We start from the raw sequence: 17850 nt of genomic DNA on the forward strand, positions 1-17850 counted from the left end.
AAAATAAAACAGATGGGAAAAGATGGAAAGTTTAGAGGTGGAGGTGGGAGGCAGGGGTAGGAAGGCTCTGGATGTTGGATCTTGCAGCTTTCAATTAAGATTAATTTGCTACTGGGTGTCAGGACTTGTGCTGGGTTATTGGGACATTGAAATGAATGGCATAGTCCCTGCCCATCCCGGGGGAGGTCTAGGTTTATAATGGAGGTCAAAAAACAACGGGATGATGAGGGATGTGTTTTAGGGGTAGATTGCCCACTTTTCTGAATAGGCAGTGACCTTCCATTCCTTACCCAAGTTGTAGGAAGTATGGCAGCTGAAATACTGTCCTCAAGTTGGGAAAATTCTCTACTCTCTCCCCATTTTTGTTTCTTTCTCTCTGAACTCTATAATCTCTCACTCTTGCTAAGTCTAATGGGATTCTTATTGTACATGCTCTTCCTGCCAGTTGATACAATGGAGGCAGGACCCGGATCTCATAATATCTGTCCCGTCCCCACCCCCAGCAGAACAAGATAACCTCTACCAGAAAAAATGTCAGGCCCCAAGGCAGAATCCCCAATCCTTATTTGCTGGAGATAGGGTGTCATGTGGGGTCTCTGGTCCCACTCCCCACATAAGAACGCAGGTCATGGTGAGGCCAAAAAGGAACACCCATGGAGCCATAGATAGGGGAGTCATACCACTATAGTCTCTTTGGTGGCTGGGTTGGAGACACAGGAGGCAGGAGCCACACTATCCGCAACCCGCCATCCACTTGTGTCTGCCAAACAATCTCACTTGCTAGTAATCCGCTTCTCTGCAATCCACAATCCACACTCCGCCCCTTGCCAGCTTAGCCACAGCAGTTATCAGTGGCTAATGGCTAACTAATCACAGCTGATGACCATCTACTTACCGAGCCAGCACCTTTCCATGTGAGGCGGAGAGCCTGGAGACTGCTCTCTGGGGCTCTCTTCCCACATAGGGTATTACTTCTTCTAGAAGTCCTGGCACTCTACGATGCCTTGACTTTCCTAATAAAGTTTGGGTAGGGCCTCAGCTACTCTTCCCAACCAGAGTCAGAATAAGAGGGTGCCCCCTGGTACCAGGGTCCCATCATTCCCGCTGCACTTTCCCAGGACCCTGGAGAATCTCAGGGGAGCGATTCATAGCCACCTCTACTCCAAGAAGGTGGGAGTAATTTGTGCATTGGCTGTGGTGAGCAGTAGGACGACCCTGGGCATAAACACCGACTGTGGGAGGGTGTGGGCACTGCCAAATCCAGCTGGCAGGTGGAAAGTGTGTCAGATGGATAGCCCTGGGGGCAAGAAGTCCCTGCAAGGTAAGGGTCCCAGGCGAGGGAAGACCTATGGAAAAGGATACACCTGAGATCTTTCTGGGCTAGGTGGGTTCTGACGTCACCACAAGGGGGAGTTCAAGGGTGGCAGGGTTGGGGGGCAGTGCATCCTGGAGCAGGCTGGCAGAACCTGAGGGAGGGCCTTGGCGATGCTTGTCCAGATGGCATGCAGAAGGTGTTTTGAGCTCAAATGGGAAGCCCAGGGGCAGCGGGTCCTGGGGTGGCGGGGGACAGAGGACAGGAGAGCTCCACGACGAAGACACGGGTCCTACGGCCGCAGGCGGTTGTCTGGAGGGGCGGGCTGTGCTTGGTGCGGCTCTTGCTGGGTGGGCTCTGGCGCCGCCGCCTGGGGGCGTCGGGCAGAGAACCGGGTTGATAGGGGCGGCTGGAGACCGCCTCCCAGCGCGCGGCCCTGTACCTGCGCGGGGCTGGGAGGGAGAGGGGCGCACTGCGCGAGAGGCGGTTGCCCAGCGCGTGAGTCACTCCGCTCCCCTGGGTTAGGAGCGGGACTTCGCCTCCCGCCTGGGTCCGCATTTCATCTCCAGCTTCAGCGAGTCACCCACGAATACTGACTCCCTCCGGAGGCTAGACCAACCGCTTTTCCGTCTGGGTAAGTTTCTCGTCTTTGGATGCCTCGTGCATGGGTGATTCGGCGGGAGGAGGGTCTCCCAATCTGTGTCTCTGCCTGCCTTTGCTTCCTCTCTCTGGTTCTCTCCATTGGAGACAGAAAGTTAGATTTTAAAAACGCAACAGAGAATATCAAATCTATACTCGGACCCCAAACAAGCCAAACTCTGGGGCCGTATTCTTAATTTCCCGGGTACCTTCAAATGTCCGGATGCGGCGTTTATGGGGCTAGGAATGTTTGATTTGTTTGGTGTGTTTCCTTCCTCCCCCACTTTCTTCCTGGGTGATTCTTAGAGGTTGGGGGTTGGGGGGAGCTAGAGGGCTGGGCTGGAACCCTTTGCCAGGGCGGTGTCCTCATTCTCGGCGAGGTGGCAGATGTTTTACTGTAGCCTGAGTTGGGATCTTGGACCAACCCTCCTCAGACCAGGACATGCCAGAGCTGTATATCAATCTCGTCATCATTGACTGAATCAAAATGTTCTAGAGGCACAATTCATGTGAATGTCATGATAATGTTGAAATAATTCCTTGAACTCTGTTGGATATTTTTAATGTATTTCAGGAAAATTATAGATTACTGCTGGTTTTATTTTCTTTATTTTCAGAGGTGCTTCCAAAACTATTATTTTCCTTGCAAGAAAATCAATCAGGACCTATTCTGTTTCTTACAAGGACTTAATAATACAAAGCTACATGTTAGTTTTCCCTTTCCTCTACCAGTTTGTGTGTGCATGTGTGTGCATGTGTGTAGCGTGCACGTCCACTAACTGCCTTTAGAAAAATCAACGTGAGGAGGATGAGTCCCCTTGTCTACCACTAAGCATAAGTGTTTCTGTAACTATTAAAGAGGTACTAATTATTGCTGTCGTTTTTGCTTATAAGTAGCAGAGGAGAGACCCTCCTAGAATGCCTGCATTTGTGGCTAATGTTGACGACTGATGGCTTTATCATCAGTATTGTTTGGTTTGCTGCAGCGTTAACAGGTGGTCTTAATTTACAGCACAGTTCTTTTGCTCTAGGCAAATATCCTTGCTGATATGGTAGGGCAGTACTACTCCCCCTCTTCCCCCTCCCGACCTTGTCTTTATCTCGCTTTGTGGATGAGAGGAAGATGGGTGGGGGAAGCTTTCCTGGCAGTTGATTGAGTCGCCTATCATAAATTGCTCTTTCCTGAATTGTTATTTGGTTTATAGTCTGTGATTATAGAAAAGACCTTCCTCCCACCCCCCGGGAAGAAAATTAATAAAACCTGACATGTTCAGTTTGATCACAGGGATAACTTTTTAGAGTTGTGTGGAAGCTTCCATGATTCTCTTTTCCAAAGCTCTTTCCAGGGAGCACCCCGAACTGAGTTAGGTTTCCCACCTCTCTGGTAACACGACTGCATATTTCCGCGCTTACTGTCTTGTGATTCTTGGGTTACATACCAGTCTCGCTCAAGATAGTAAAATTTCTTGAAAGGCAGAAGTAATGTCTTATTTTTGTATCTCCGGAGCCTACTAACGTGGGTCTGTTCAATGAAGGAATAAATGAATTCAGCAGTCCAGATTTCTTGAACACCATCTGCGCATGCTTTTTCTTCACTCCTGGAAGATAATCCTAATTACAAGACTCTCAATGTGTATCAGAGTACACTGTGTTGTAACTAAATGAGAGTTTGACATATATGGAATATATCTACAGAGGGGGGTGCCAAAAAATGTGTACACCTTATAAGAAAGGAAAAAACTGTATTAAAATTGTAATATTCAATATATACTGATGACAAAAGATGAATACAAGTCACGTTTGACTTCTGTAGTTACAAGAGATGCTCAAAGTGGTTACCATTAGCGTAATTTTAATACAGTTTTTTCCTTTTTTGAAGTGTGTATATATTTTTTTGGCACCCTCTATATATATTAAATGTGACTTTTTTTCTTCTTCTTCTTCTTTTGTGCATGCAATAGAGAAGCCAAGTAAAAGTGGCTTTAAATAGAGAAGCCTGACGGCAGAGGAGCACTGAAGTTGGTTTAGTGGCCCAGCAATGCCGGGGTTCTGAGTCAGTGCTTTCCCCTCATGGTTTCAAGATGACTGGAACAGCTTAGACATTACATTCTTATCCCATGTTCAAAGGCAGGAAATGGGGTTGAAAGGTGTAGAATAATTTTCCTTATGTAACTTTCTCTTACCAGAGAAGAAATACCTTTCCTCAAAGTTCCTCAACAGACTCTCCCTTGTATCTCATTGGCCAGAGCTGGGCCACATATGTCGCAGTCCTTAGTGGCAAGGGGGTGGGGTGGGAAAGTGAGTTTCTGGCTTTTTAGCTTCTACTGTAGAAAGGAGGCCAGGGAGGAGGTCTCAGAGATGGCTTCGGGGAACTAATCAGCAAGTCTGTTAGACTGTCGTGAAAATGGTTCTATTTTAACCTGTGACTATTAATGAATGGTCCAAGTAAAATTAAATATTAATGTAGCAAAAACACATTCAGAACAGGGTCCCCCTGCAAGGTGTGTGGCATTTTAAGGGTGCTAAATCACTTTTGTAGAGTGTGTTGACTTTTAGAGACTGCAGGTAAAAAAAAAAAAGATATAGATATAGATATAGATATAGATATAGATATAGATAGATAGATATATAGATATATATAGATATATATACACACACATATATATTATATATACACACATATATGTGACATATATGTATATATTATATATAATATATACATATATGTAATATGTGTGTGTGTATATATATATATATATATATGTATACATAATATTACCATGCCAAATAGGATCCGGCTGCTTGTACACTAGTCCAAAAATCTGGAGACAAGATTGGTGGAAAGAAAAGCAGGTTTATTTCAAAATGCCAGCATTAAGGGAATACAGTGGACACCTTGTCATAAAGACTGCCTTCTGGCTCTTAATACTGCCAAAGGTTTTAAGCGCCTGTAAGGAGAGGGCAGAACAAAGGAAAGTTGGTCAGGCAGTTCCTGGGGGAAAAAAGCACTACCCAGAGGCTGGTTTGTGTCAGGGATAGGAGTGGATCTAATGCAGATGTACAATCTTCTTTCAAGTTAAGATCTTGGAGGTTTCCTTGAGGAACCAGGGTCATTGAGCCTGGTATGCATAAGGCCTGGAGTAAACAGAACCATTGAAACTGGTATGCATAGTAAATGTATGGCAAACAGAGTTGTTAAGGTTTGGCCGGAGGGAAGGGCAGCAAAGAAAAAAAAAGTTTTCGAAAAGTCCCAAGCCAAACTACAATGTTAAATCAAATTACACTAGAGTTTGAAATCTCAAAATAGAAGATACAGTGCCAGCCTTACAGTAATGTATATATCAATTATATTAAATATGGGTCAAATCGTCCAGTTCCTGGAACAGAATACACATTCAGTAAGTCGTTATCCTGTGAGTAGACTACAGGAATACCTTGGAGATATTGTGGGTTCAATTCCAAACCACCTCAGTAAAGCGAGTATCACAATAAAGTGAATCATAATCATTTTGCTGGTGGAGGGTTTTGCCTTCAATTTGTAAAAACGGCAACATCTGTGAAGCTCAGTAAAGTGAAGCTCAATAAAGCAAGGTCTGCCTGTATTGAGTTTGGGAGCTTCACAACTACACAGGGACTAGTGAAAGGGTTTAGCAAGAAAAAGCGCGTTACTGGTTTGGCACCTATGCCGGTTTACACAACCTTAGAGTCTCTCATTTGGATCCGAGGAACCTGGAGGGCAACTTAACAGGAGGGACAAGAACATAAGCAGAGGTAGTGGGTACTGACAGTTTAGGTCAACAGATTTTCTTTAGGGGCCTTCTCTATACCTGTACTGTGGAAACCATACTACAAAAAAATGTTCAAGATGATACCTAGTGTGTACACACACACACACACACACACACACACACACGATGCATGAAGCAAAGAGAGCATATATTACTGCCAGCTTTCTTGAGTCCTTCCTGGTATGAGTCCTGAAAACTACACAAAATTTGGGGACATAATGATGGGAGATCAGTGGTTCTCAAACTGTGTTGCACTTTTCAAATCACCTGGAGAGCTTTTTAAAAATCCATATATGTATGGGCTGATTGCCCAGACTACTTAAACTAGGAACCTCTGGGAATGGGACCCAGGTATCAGGATTTTTAAAACTCCCCAGACGATTCCAATATGCACCTTAGTTTGGGAACTGTATTAGTTTGCTCAGGCTGTCATAACAAAGTACCACAGACTAGGTGACTTAAATAACAGAAATTGATTTTTCTCACAGTTCTGGATGCTAGAAGTCCAAGATCAAGGTGTCAGCAGGGTTGGCTTATTCTGACTGCTCTTTCCTTAGCTTGTACATGGTTGCCTTCTCGCTGTTTTCACATGGTCTTTTGTCTGCATGTCTGTGTACTGTGTAGTTTTGTCTCATGAGGACAGCAGCTGTGATGGATTAGGGCCCAGCCATATGACTTTGCCTTAATAACTTTGCCTTAATTACCACTATAAATGCCCTATCGCCAAGTATAGTCAAATTCTGAGGTACTTGGGGTTAGAATTTCAACATATGAATTGGGGAGGGGACACAATTCAGCCCATACCAGAAACCACTGGACAAGTACAGCACTTCTCAAACTTTAATGTGCATCCAAGTCACCTGAATATCTTTTTGTAATTCAGATTCCCCGTTCAGTAAGTCTGGATGGGGCGTGAGATTCCATAGTTCTAACAAACTCCAGGTAACGTGAGTGCTGCCAATCCATAGATAATAATTTAAGTAGCACGGTTCTGTTTAGACCAGTGGTCCTGAAGCTCTAGCAGGCATTAGAATCACCTGGAAAGCTCGGTAAAAATAAATTGTTGGGTCCTGGCCTCAGAATGTCTGATTCAGTGGATTTGGAATAGGGCCCAAGAATTCGCATTTCTAACAAGTCCCCGGGTGATAGTGAAGCTATTGGTCTAGGGACAGTACTTTGTGAACCGCATCTCTGACATTTTGACACTGGTGTTGGGTGAGTCTAGTGCATTACATATACCATTGTATGTGAAGTTTATTTGCACTGTTTGCTATAGTAATTGCCGATCATGTTGCCAAGCTTAATTTTTCTGCTCACAGGACAAAGGATGAGGAAATGGGAGAAAGCTGCGTTGAGATCTCTTTTACTCTCTTACACAAATTGATGTGAATGAATGTGGAGCCTACACGTCAGCCCATTTGTCTCTATTCATGTTTCTTCTACAATCGCAGTTAAATTGCAGCTTGTTCTTATATGAGCTGAAAGACAATTTTAAGAGACTAGTTGCTTGCTTCCCATATGTGAATTGTTTTTGAAGGATTAACTTATCAAGATTGTACAATCTCAAATATCTCAAAACACATTAAATTAATCATGTTTTTATTTCTGTTTGAGACCAACAGTGAGCTACATCAAATAATATTCACTCCAAAATAACTGGAGATAGGAAAATAGTTGGCCTGCTATTTGAGTTAAATTAGTAAAATTCACATTCTGTGGATGTTATTACTCATGGGAGTAAAACAAGAGACGGCCTGTAAATGTGAAACCAAATGGTTTAGAATAATCCAAAACTTTAAGCTAGTGAACTGGGTATAATCTTAAGAATTGATTTGTATTTTATAAAATATAAATCTATCAAAAATAATAATAGATTTTTTTTTGTTTGACTGTGGTGTGCTGGTCACTACTCTAGTAAGTACCTCATTTAATCCTTGTAACAAACCTATAATATACCAGGTGTGTCAGCTATCTATTGCCATAATAATGCTGCATAACTACCAGCCACAGAGTCTCAGCATATGACAGTACGCATTTATTATTCATGTATCTAGGGTCAGCTAGGGGTTGGCTAGAATGTCTTGCTGATCTTGGCTGGGATTGCTCACATATTTTGGTGTTAACCTGGATATCGACCGATCTAGGTGAGCCATAGAGTAACTGGTATGCGTAGGCTCTGTTTCACATGTTTCTCACCCAGCAGCAGGCAAACCAAGTCATGTTCTGCAGTATCAGAGGATGTAAAAGAGAACAAAGGCCTAGAGTCATGACTGTCATATCATCACTTCCACCTTATTCTTTTGTCCAAAGCAAGCCACATGGTCATACCAAGTCAGAGTGGGAGGGCCCTATAAAGTTATATGGCAAAAGGCATGGATGCACTGAGGGGTGAAGAATAGGGGCCATTTTTTGCAATCTGTCATGGAGGAAAAAAGAAAGTTGAGAGACATTAAGTAACTTGTTCAGATCACAGTATTTATGAGAGATGAAGTCAAGACTCAAAAGCAACTTTGATGCCGAAGCTTAACATGTTTTCCTTTATACCATATGATTTTTCTACTTTTTATTGTACCCTGTTTAGAGAATAACTATGTCAACAAAAGGTATATGGTCAGCCTGGAGGATAAAAAATTATCCTTGTATATTAAGTCACAATTGAGATTTTATACACACACGTGTATATGTACATTATTATGTTATATCTTTCTATTTGCTCAATTTAAAACATTTTATGTTTTTAATTTTTATTAATGTTCTCTATTGTGTCTATATGAAACAACTGAAATTTTTCCGTTTTAAACTTAAAAATGGATTCAACCTGTAATCCAGTAAATCTTTTAAACAAAGATAAAAGCAGATTTCTTGCTGCCCCATTTTCTCTGGGGCTGTTATCAAAAGAATGGGTCCTGCTTAAGTATTACCCTCACTGAGGACTTTTCCAAAGTTATGCTAGGTATATAGGACCTCTATTCAGAATGGATTTGCCAATGCCATAAGTGTTTACCCTCAAAGTTTTCGTACATGTTCCACGTTCCTAGTGAACTTTCCAGCAATTGGTACTGCACCTTCCAGCACTGCCCAGGGGACAGGTTACCTGTCACGTTTCCGGCCTGATCATATGACCCACCACATTAGACAAGCTCAGTTGTAGAGATGGATGCGACAGGCTGTTACAGCCCAATTCCATTAAACATTTGAATTGTGTAACGAATTCTGTTTCTCCTGATTTCATGCTCAGCAATCAGCCTTATGATTTCCCATGTTCATTGCCTTCTGGGAGAGAACAGCCTGGTCAAGCTGTCTGGTCTGCCCAGAAGTTATATTTCTCATTGTCAATGGCTAAGCTACTACTCTGGCCCTAAACACTTAAGAGTGTTGTGAATGTGAGTCAGCATCCAGCACCTTCAAGCCTAATAAATGCAGAGCCACTGATAAGATCAGTTATCTGAGGTTGTACTGCTCAATGCTAGGCCTGGTGATGATGAGTCACCAAAGTGAATTGATGTTAGCTAGCATTTATTAATCATTTTCTGCATACCAGGCACTGTGCAGTTTTATTTACATGATCTCATTTAGTTCTCATAACAACTTTGTGAGGTAGTACTTTTATCTCCATTTTACAGATAGGAAGACTGAGGTATAGATTAAAAACTTGCTCCCAAATGGCTACTTGGGCAGAGACTTCTAGTTGCCACCCAGTATCTTTTTTCACCTTTTCCCTTTAGTGACAGAATTCAGTTTTATTTGGGTGGCGATTCATCCAGTGAACAGTCTGTTACCCAGCATCTCTTACATCCAGGTGTGATCTGTCATGTGGGAGACCCTGCTCACTGCGCCATTTGTCATGCGAGGTGACCTGCGGGGTCTCTAGTCCCGCTCCCCACATAAGAACACAGGATATGGCTAAGCCAGAAAGGAGCCATAGGTAGGGGAGTCATACCACTATAGTCTCACTGGAGGCTGGAGTCACACGACCTGCAACCTGCTGTCCGCTTCTCTGCCTGCCAATCACCCGACTCACTGACTCACCAACGCAGCCGCGGCAGTTCTATCGGGCTAATTGGCTGACTGGTTACAGCTGACGGCCAATTAGCCACAGCTGATGACCATCTACTATCCGAGCCAGCACCTTTCCACGTGAGGCTGAGAGCCTGGAAACTGCTCTCTGGGACTCTGTCCCCACATATCCTATGACTGAGTTCTGCCAGTGAAAGATAATTGTATTGTACGGGACTTCTAGAAAGCCTGCTTCGAGAGTTGACTTGGCTGGAAGGAAGGCCCTTTTGTACCTCCTGGTTCCTCAAGCTGCTAGCCTGGAATGGAGGCCTGATGCCCTTGGACTATGGAGTGACCTCTTGGATGTACAGCAGCATTGAAGTTGTTAGAACAGAAAGGTAGAAGAAGGGATTTGGGTCTGTGATGACACCATAGAGCCACTGTGCCACTTTCATTCCAGAGATCTTTACTGCTTCCTGAACATATTAGTGTTGTCTTAGAAGAGAAGAAAGGTAGGGATGGCTATTGGGTAGCCAGTGGACAGTGTTTACACTCTATGTGCCAAGTGCCTAATATTTGAACTGTGATAGATGTGTACTTGAGTTCTAACTCTGCCACTTACTGGCTATGTGTTTTGGGCACATCTTATGCATCACTGTACATCCTTTCACCCACCTTTTAGTCAAGTCATTGATCCAGTAACCAGTTTCAGGTGGGTATAACTGGATAGTACCTTGCCATAACCTCGCATTGAATATTTCACTTTCCACCCCACGACTTCTTTGATGTTTCAACACAGAAGCCTGTTGGAACCTCCTGGAACCTCCTGGCACCCACACATGTGTATTATGGAATGTGAGAGAGTTAAAGGCCCAAGAGTCCATCCTTGACTAATGTGGGGTGGGAGCCAGGGATACAGGTTCCTCTTTTCCATCCTTGGCCACATAATTCTGAACTGCATTTTAGTATTGTTTCCTCCTGAGAGGTTCTCAGAGGGTCTAAGCATGATTCAGCCCCAGTTGCCTAAAGTTGTGGCCAACCTGAAAAATACTCTGTATTGATTTATTGATTTTTCTTCTTTTCCTAGTCCCTTTCCTCAATTCGTTAATTGTATTCCCTGGAATTAATCCTCCCCACCTCTGCACACACACACACACACACACACACACACACACACAAAAGAATAGAAAAAGAAAAAAACTGCTTGCACACAAACCCTGTTCCCAGGCTCTGTGTTTAAGGGAGAACTCAGTTTAAGACATTGAAAAACCTTGAATTAAGCTGTATTGGTAAAACTTTGGCACTTGCTGACACTTTATACCCCTTATATAGTGAAGCACTTTACTATTTGTAGTGTACAAAGATGACAGTACTTTAGGAAATCTGGTCATATCAAGTATTGGTGTGGACGAGGATCAGTAAGAATTGATATACCTTGTTGATGGGAGTACAAATTTGGGAAAAACATTTTGGAAAAGAAAACGTGGCACTATCCTGTGAAATTGAACATTCACATACCCTATGACCTAGCAGTTTTATCTCTAGATATAACCCTTAGAGAAATTATTCTGCATGTGGACCAGCAACTCTCCTTAGAGGTGTCCTTTGCAACATGGTTCATAATACAAAAATACTGGAATAACCTAATTGTTCATTGATGTGAAAATAGAGAAACTAAAGACACTGATATTTATTATTTCACAATAAAATAAGATTAATTAACTGCTGTTATATGCAAGAACATAGATGCATATTAGAAACAAAATATTGAGTGAAAAACTAAGTCACCAAAGACTTCATGCAGTTGGGCATAATTTTTCTAAGCCCTGAACCAAACAATACTAAACAGTACACTAAGGAATCATACGTACGTGATAAACTATAAAGCAAGGAAAATCCAGGATTCAGGCTAGTGCTTTCCTCTGATGGGGAGACAGGGATGGGATAAGGTAGGAAGATAACAACAGATGCCCTAGCACTGGTAACGTTCTAGGTCTTGAATTGGGTGATGGGGTCATTGAGGCTCATCTATTGTTATTCTTTATAATTTATTTAAATGCAATATAGGTTCTTTTGTATATGTAATATCAGATACTATATAACAATTTTTAAAAGATGGAACCACCATCAATAAAGATGCTGTCCTAATAAAACATGGCTTCGGTGAAAGCCTACTCTAGCCCTCATTCTGAACTAATGGCTCTCAGAGTCAATGTGACGTATTTTCATCATGTGATGTATTTTTTCCCTTTGCGTTTCCAAGTGTATTGTAATCAATTAGAATGGCAGTGTACAAGGTTCAGTTTTCCTTATGACTCTTAAGGGTCATGTCCTCAGTATATTTAGAAAAGAACAGTTTGCTGTGTCCTCTCTGCTACAGTGTCCGTCCACCCTCCTGTGGTTCCTGTATGTCCTGAGGCTTCTCACTTCTCTCTGCTATGCACCATCCAGCTGCCATTTTACTGCTAGTCTCAGCGCAGCCCTCATGGGCTATAGTCCCTCTTGTTTCTATGCTCTTTGCCTGTAAGTGTTTGTGCCTGAGCTTGCACACACACACATTGGGAGGTAGTAGAATGGTAGGGAGTAGTGAAGCTATTAACATGACATTTCTCTTTATAGTTTCAAACCTAGTCCTATCTTTCTTTGACAATGCTACCACACAAAGCTGTAAAGTTTTACCAGATTTTAAACTCTAGGCCAAGGTTTATAACCTTTAAAATACTTTTGTGCCACAGACCCTTTGATGAAGCCTATGACCTCCTTATCAGAATAGTGGTTTAAATACATACAATCAAACACACTGGATTACAAAGGAAGCAAGTTATATTGAAATACAATTATCAGAATATTTAAGAAAACAAATTTGTGATATGGTAATATATGTACTTCTTTATTAACTTATTAAACAACAAGATTTTTAAAAAATTTATTGGGGTGACAATTGTTAGTGAAGTTACATAGATTTCAGGTGTACAATTCTGTATTACATCATCTATAAATCCCATTGTGTGTTCACCACCCAGAGTCAGTTCTCCTTCCATCACCATATATTTGATCCCCCTTACCCTCATCTCCCACCCCCCTCCCCCCTTACCCTCTGGTAACCACTAAACTATTGTCTCTGTCTATGAGTTGTTGTTTCTCATTTGTTGGTCTTGTTCTTTTGTTGTTGTTGGTTTATGTACCACATATCAGTGAAACCATATGGTTCTCTGCTTTTTCTGTCTGACTTATTTCGCGTAGCATCATACTCTCAAGATCCATCCATGTTGTCACAAATGTTCCTATATCATCTTTTCTTACTGCCGAATAGTATTCCATTGTGTATATATACCACAACTTCTTTATCCATTCATCTATCGAAGGACATTTTGGTTGTTTCCATGTCTTGGCCACCGTAAACAAAGATATAATGAACATTGGAGCACACGTATCTTTATGGATAAATGTTTTCAGATGTTTTGGGTAGATACCCAGGAGAGGGATTGCTGGGTCATACGGTAATTCTATTCGTAATTTTTTGAGGAACCTCCACACTGCCTTCCATAAGGGCTGCACCAGTCTGCATTCCCACCAACAGTGTATGAGGGTTCCTTTTTCTCCACAGCCTCTCCAACACTTGTTACTATGTGTCTTGTTGATGATAGCCATTCTGACTGGGGTGAGGTGATATCTCATTGTGGTTTTGATTTGCATTTCTCTGATGATTAGTGATGTTGAGCATTTTTTCATATGTCTATTTGCCATTTAAACAACAAGATTTAGTGGTGGGTCTAATGACCACCCAAATTTTAAAGTAGAAATGAGCATCAAGGATATTTCACAATATCTGCAGTAACTGTAACGTGATATGAAAAACTACCTATGATTTCTATTGGTGACAAAGTCACAGATGCTAAAATACTATTGCAGTTTGTTGCCTACATTCATATTTGAAGGAAGTGCTAAATTTCAGTTATAGATTAGTAAACATAAGAATGTATTGTTTTTCCCATCCAAGTTCATGGACCCTTTAAATTCTATCCATATACACTTGGGGTCCATAGACCCCCACCTCCAGAAGCTTGCCCTAAGCAAAACAAAGAAATTACAACAGATGAAGGAAATAATTTTAAAATGAATACCCAATGTTATCTAAACTACAGTCCATAAGAAAAGCACTTATTTCTCATACTTCATGGGATGCAGGCGTGTGTGTGGGGTGGGGCTAGGACATTGCAATTCCCATTTTTACCTCATAGACCTCTTTGAGAGGACCTTACTCTTCAATGCCCTATAGACAAGTCTCTATACTTCCTTCAGGAAATCTTGCCTCCTCAGAGGAGTAGGTCTTACTTTTGTATTTATCAGTCTCCCTTCTCTATTCTGTTTTCTCCCCTAAGAGCCGTTCACCTTCAGATAACTCTCTAATGACTCCCACATAACAACGCAGCGTGGGCTTTGGCTTCCTGAGTCTCTTCTTTGAGGCCTCTCCACTGTGGTAAGTTGTAGTGAGCAGAACACATTCACCCCTCCTACCTCTCCAGTAAAAACACTTATTCTCAAAGATAACCCAGTCTTAGAACATAAGGAAAAAGAAGCATTTTCCCGACTGCCTCCTAAATTAAAAGGCTGCTCAAGTGTGTAGCGTAGCTTGTATTGTACAATTATTGTGTAGATAGTTCTTTATTCATCCCACAGCTCCTTTCAAATGGGCTCATTAGTGAGTTATAGACTTTTTTTTTTAAAAGTGTGTTTTTCCAGGACCCATCAGCTTCAAGTCGAGTAGTTGTTTCGATCCAGTTGTGGAGGGCACAGCTCACAGTGGCCCATGCAGGGATGGAACCCGCAACCTTGTTGTTAAGAGCACCACGCTCTAACCAACTGAGCTAACTGGCCGGCCACACCTAGACTTTTTTTAAGGTCCAAGGTTTTTTTTATTGTGATTCATGAAAGCCCATAAAAAAGCCATCAAAATTATCATGAAAGTTGTGAGTGATAAGCTTTTTGGGATTTTTTATGTGGAAAGGGGTCAAGGTTTCAACTCCATTTCATGAATCAAGAAAACTTCATTTAGTATCCACTAGCTTTATAGCTTTTGTTCATTTTACTCTTACCACTGACATTTTTGTTTGTTTATTTTATTGAGATCAAATTCACATAACATAAAATTAACTATTTTAATGTGAACGATTCACTGGCATTTAGTATAGTTACAATGTTGTGCAACTGTTACTAACTCTACCTAGTTCCAAAACATTTTCATCACTCCAAAAGGAAATCCCTTAGCCATTTAGCATCACTCCCTTCCTCTCCTCTCCCCCTAAGCCCTTGGCAACCACCAGTGTGCTTATAGAGATAGCTATTCTGGACATTTCATATAAGTAGAATTGTACAACATGTGACCTTACTTTTGGCTTCTTCATTTAGGGTAATGTTCATCCTCATTGTTCCATTGTGTGGATAGTCCACATTCTGTTTATCCATTCATCTAGTAATGGACACTTGGTTTGTTCCCACCTTTTGGTTACTGTGAATGCTGCTGCAAACATTTGTATACTAGCAAATGTTTGAACAGTTGTTTTCTTTTTTGGTTTAATTTTTTAAGATTTCTATTAAAATACAGCCAACATATAATATTATATTAGATTCAGGTGTATACCACAGTTGTTCAACATTTATATACGTAAAGAAGTGATCACCATAGTAAGTCCAGCAACCATCTGACACTGTACCACGCTATCACAGTACTATTGACTATATTCCCTACGCTGTACATTACATCCCCATGATTTATTTGTTTATATCTGGAAATTTGGACCTCTTATTTCCCTGCACCTTTTTCTCAACCTTTATAATTTTTCAATTACAGTTGACACACAATATTATATTAATTTCAGGTGTGCAGCATAGCAATTAGACATTTATATAATTTAAGAAGTGATCCCCTGACTGGTCTAGTACCCACCTGGCACTATACATAGTTATGACTATATTATTGACTATATTTCCTATGCTTTACTTTACATCCCCATGACTATTTTGTAACTACCAATTTGTGCTTCTTAATCCTCTCACCTTTTTACCTAGCCTTCCATACCCCCTCCCCTCTATCACCCCAACAAACCTAGTACCCATCTGACACCATACATAATTATTACAATATTGTTGACTGTATTCCTTATGCTATACCCTACATCCCCATGACTGCTGGGTAACAACCAATTTGTACTTCTTAATCCCTTCCCCTTTTACACCTACCTACAACTCCCCTCCCATCTGGCAACCATCAAAATGTTCTCTGTATCTATGAGTTTGTTTATATTTCGTTTATTTATTCTGTTCTTTAGATTCCACTTATACATGAAATCATATGACATTTGTCTTTCTCTGTGTAACTTACTACACTCAGTACGATACTCTCTAGGTCCATCCATGTTGTTGCAGATGGCAAGGTTTCATTGTTTTTTTGTGGCTCAGTGATATTCCATTGTATATACGAGGTCTGACCATTACGTTCGTGAACTTGTTGCAACGATGTTACTAACCTTTTTTTATATCAGAAGGATTATTCATTATGAATTTGTACCAACTGGACAAACAGTTAACCAAGTTTACTATTTGGAAGTGCTGAAAAGGCTGTGTGAAAAAGTTAGACGACCTGAACTTTTCACCAACAATTCATGGTTCTTGCATCACAACAGTGCACCAACTCACACGGCACTGTCTGTGAGGGAGTTTGTAGCCAGTAAACAAATAACTGTATTGGAACACCCTCCCTACTCACCTGATCTAGCCCCCAGTGACTTCTTTCTTAACCCAAAGAGAAAGGAAATGTTGAGAGGAAGACATTTTGATAACATGCAGGACGTCAAGGATACTATGACGACAGCTCTGATGGCCATTCCAGAAAAAGAGTTCCAGAATTGCGTTGAAGGGTGGACCAGGCACTGACATCCATGCATAGCTTCCCAAGGGGAGTACTTCAAAGGTGACCATAGTGATATTCAGCAGTGAGATATGTAGCACTTTTTCTAGGATGAGTCTGTGAACTTAATTGTTGGACCTCTTCTTTATCCATTCATCCATTCAGGGCTACCCAGGTTGCCTTCATATCTTGGCTATTGTAAATAATGCTGCAATGAACATATTGATGTACATGATCCCTCGAAGTAGTATTTTGGGATTCTTCAGATACATAACCAAAAGTGGGATTGCTTAGGCCTTAATTTGTCTCTTGTTACAGCCTTTGTTTTAAAGTCTACTTTGCCTAGTATAAGTATTGCTATCCCAACTTTTTTGTTTGTTTCCATTTTCATGAACTATCCTTTTTTATCCCTTTACTTTCAGTCTGTGTCTTTCAATCTGAAGTGAGTCTCTTGTAAGCAAGACCCTCTCTAAGGGTCTTGTGTTCTTATCCATTCAGCCACCCTTTCGATTCGAGCATTTAACCCATTTAAATGGAAACTAATTAAAAAAAAATTTTTTTTTTATAGGCCAACATTGGCTTCTAAAGAGTACTTTCTTTTTCTTCTTCTTTTTATAAAAAAATTTATTGGGGAATGTTGAGGAACAGTGCGTTTCTCCAGGGCCCATCAGCTCCAAGTCATTGTCCTTCAGTCTAGTTGTGGAGGGCGCAGCTCAGCTCCAAGTCCAGTTGTCATTTTCAGTCTTTAGTTGCAGGGGGCACAGCCCACCATCCCATGGCGGGAATTGAACCAGCAACCTTGTTGTTGAGAGCTTGTGCTCTAACCAACTGAGCCATCCGGCCACCCCTCCATCAGCTCAGTCGCAGCTCGTTGTCTACAATCTGGTTGTGGAGGGCACAGCTCAGCTCCAAGTCTAGTCGCCGTTTTCAAGCTTTAGTTGCAGGGAACGCAGCCCACCATCCCATGGCGGGAATCTAACCGGCAACCCTGTTGTTCATAGCTTGTGCTCTAACCAACTGAGCCATCTGGCTGCCCCGGAAACTTGTTGTTGATAAGTATGTAGTTATTGCCATTTTATTCTATGTTTTATTTTTTCATCTTAAAGAAGTCCCTCTAAGATTCCTTGTAATCCTGGTTTGGTGGTGACGAACTCCTTTAGGATTTTCTTGTCTGGGAAGCTCTTTATCTGTCCTTTGATTTTAAATGA

The 17850-nt window shown here is 41.5% G+C and overlaps 1 protein-coding gene across 7 annotated transcripts in view; it reads left to right on the forward strand.

Moving 5' to 3' along the window:
* Positions 1-1614: 1614 nt before the first annotated feature.
* The window catches only part of SYTL5 (synaptotagmin like 5), a 212506-nt gene continuing 196270 nt past the window's right edge, over positions 1615-17850 (forward strand). For 4 of the 7 annotated variants that reach the window (XM_019747829.3, XM_088794825.1, XM_088794826.1 and 1 more), the window contains exon 1: positions 1616-1946. The gene's annotated coding sequence lies outside the window, so the exon portion shown is untranslated. Of the gene's footprint in view, positions 1947-17850 lie in introns of all 7 variants that reach the window. The other 3 variants (XM_088794824.1, XM_088794827.1, XM_088794828.1) reach the window with 3 other exon arrangements.

Source organism: Rhinolophus sinicus, chromosome 18 (assembly GCF_057876585.1).
Source record: "Rhinolophus sinicus isolate RSI-liver-muscle chromosome 18, RSI-T2T, whole genome shotgun sequence".
In the NCBI taxonomy this organism is placed as follows: Eukaryota; Metazoa; Chordata; class Mammalia; order Chiroptera; family Rhinolophidae; genus Rhinolophus; species Rhinolophus sinicus.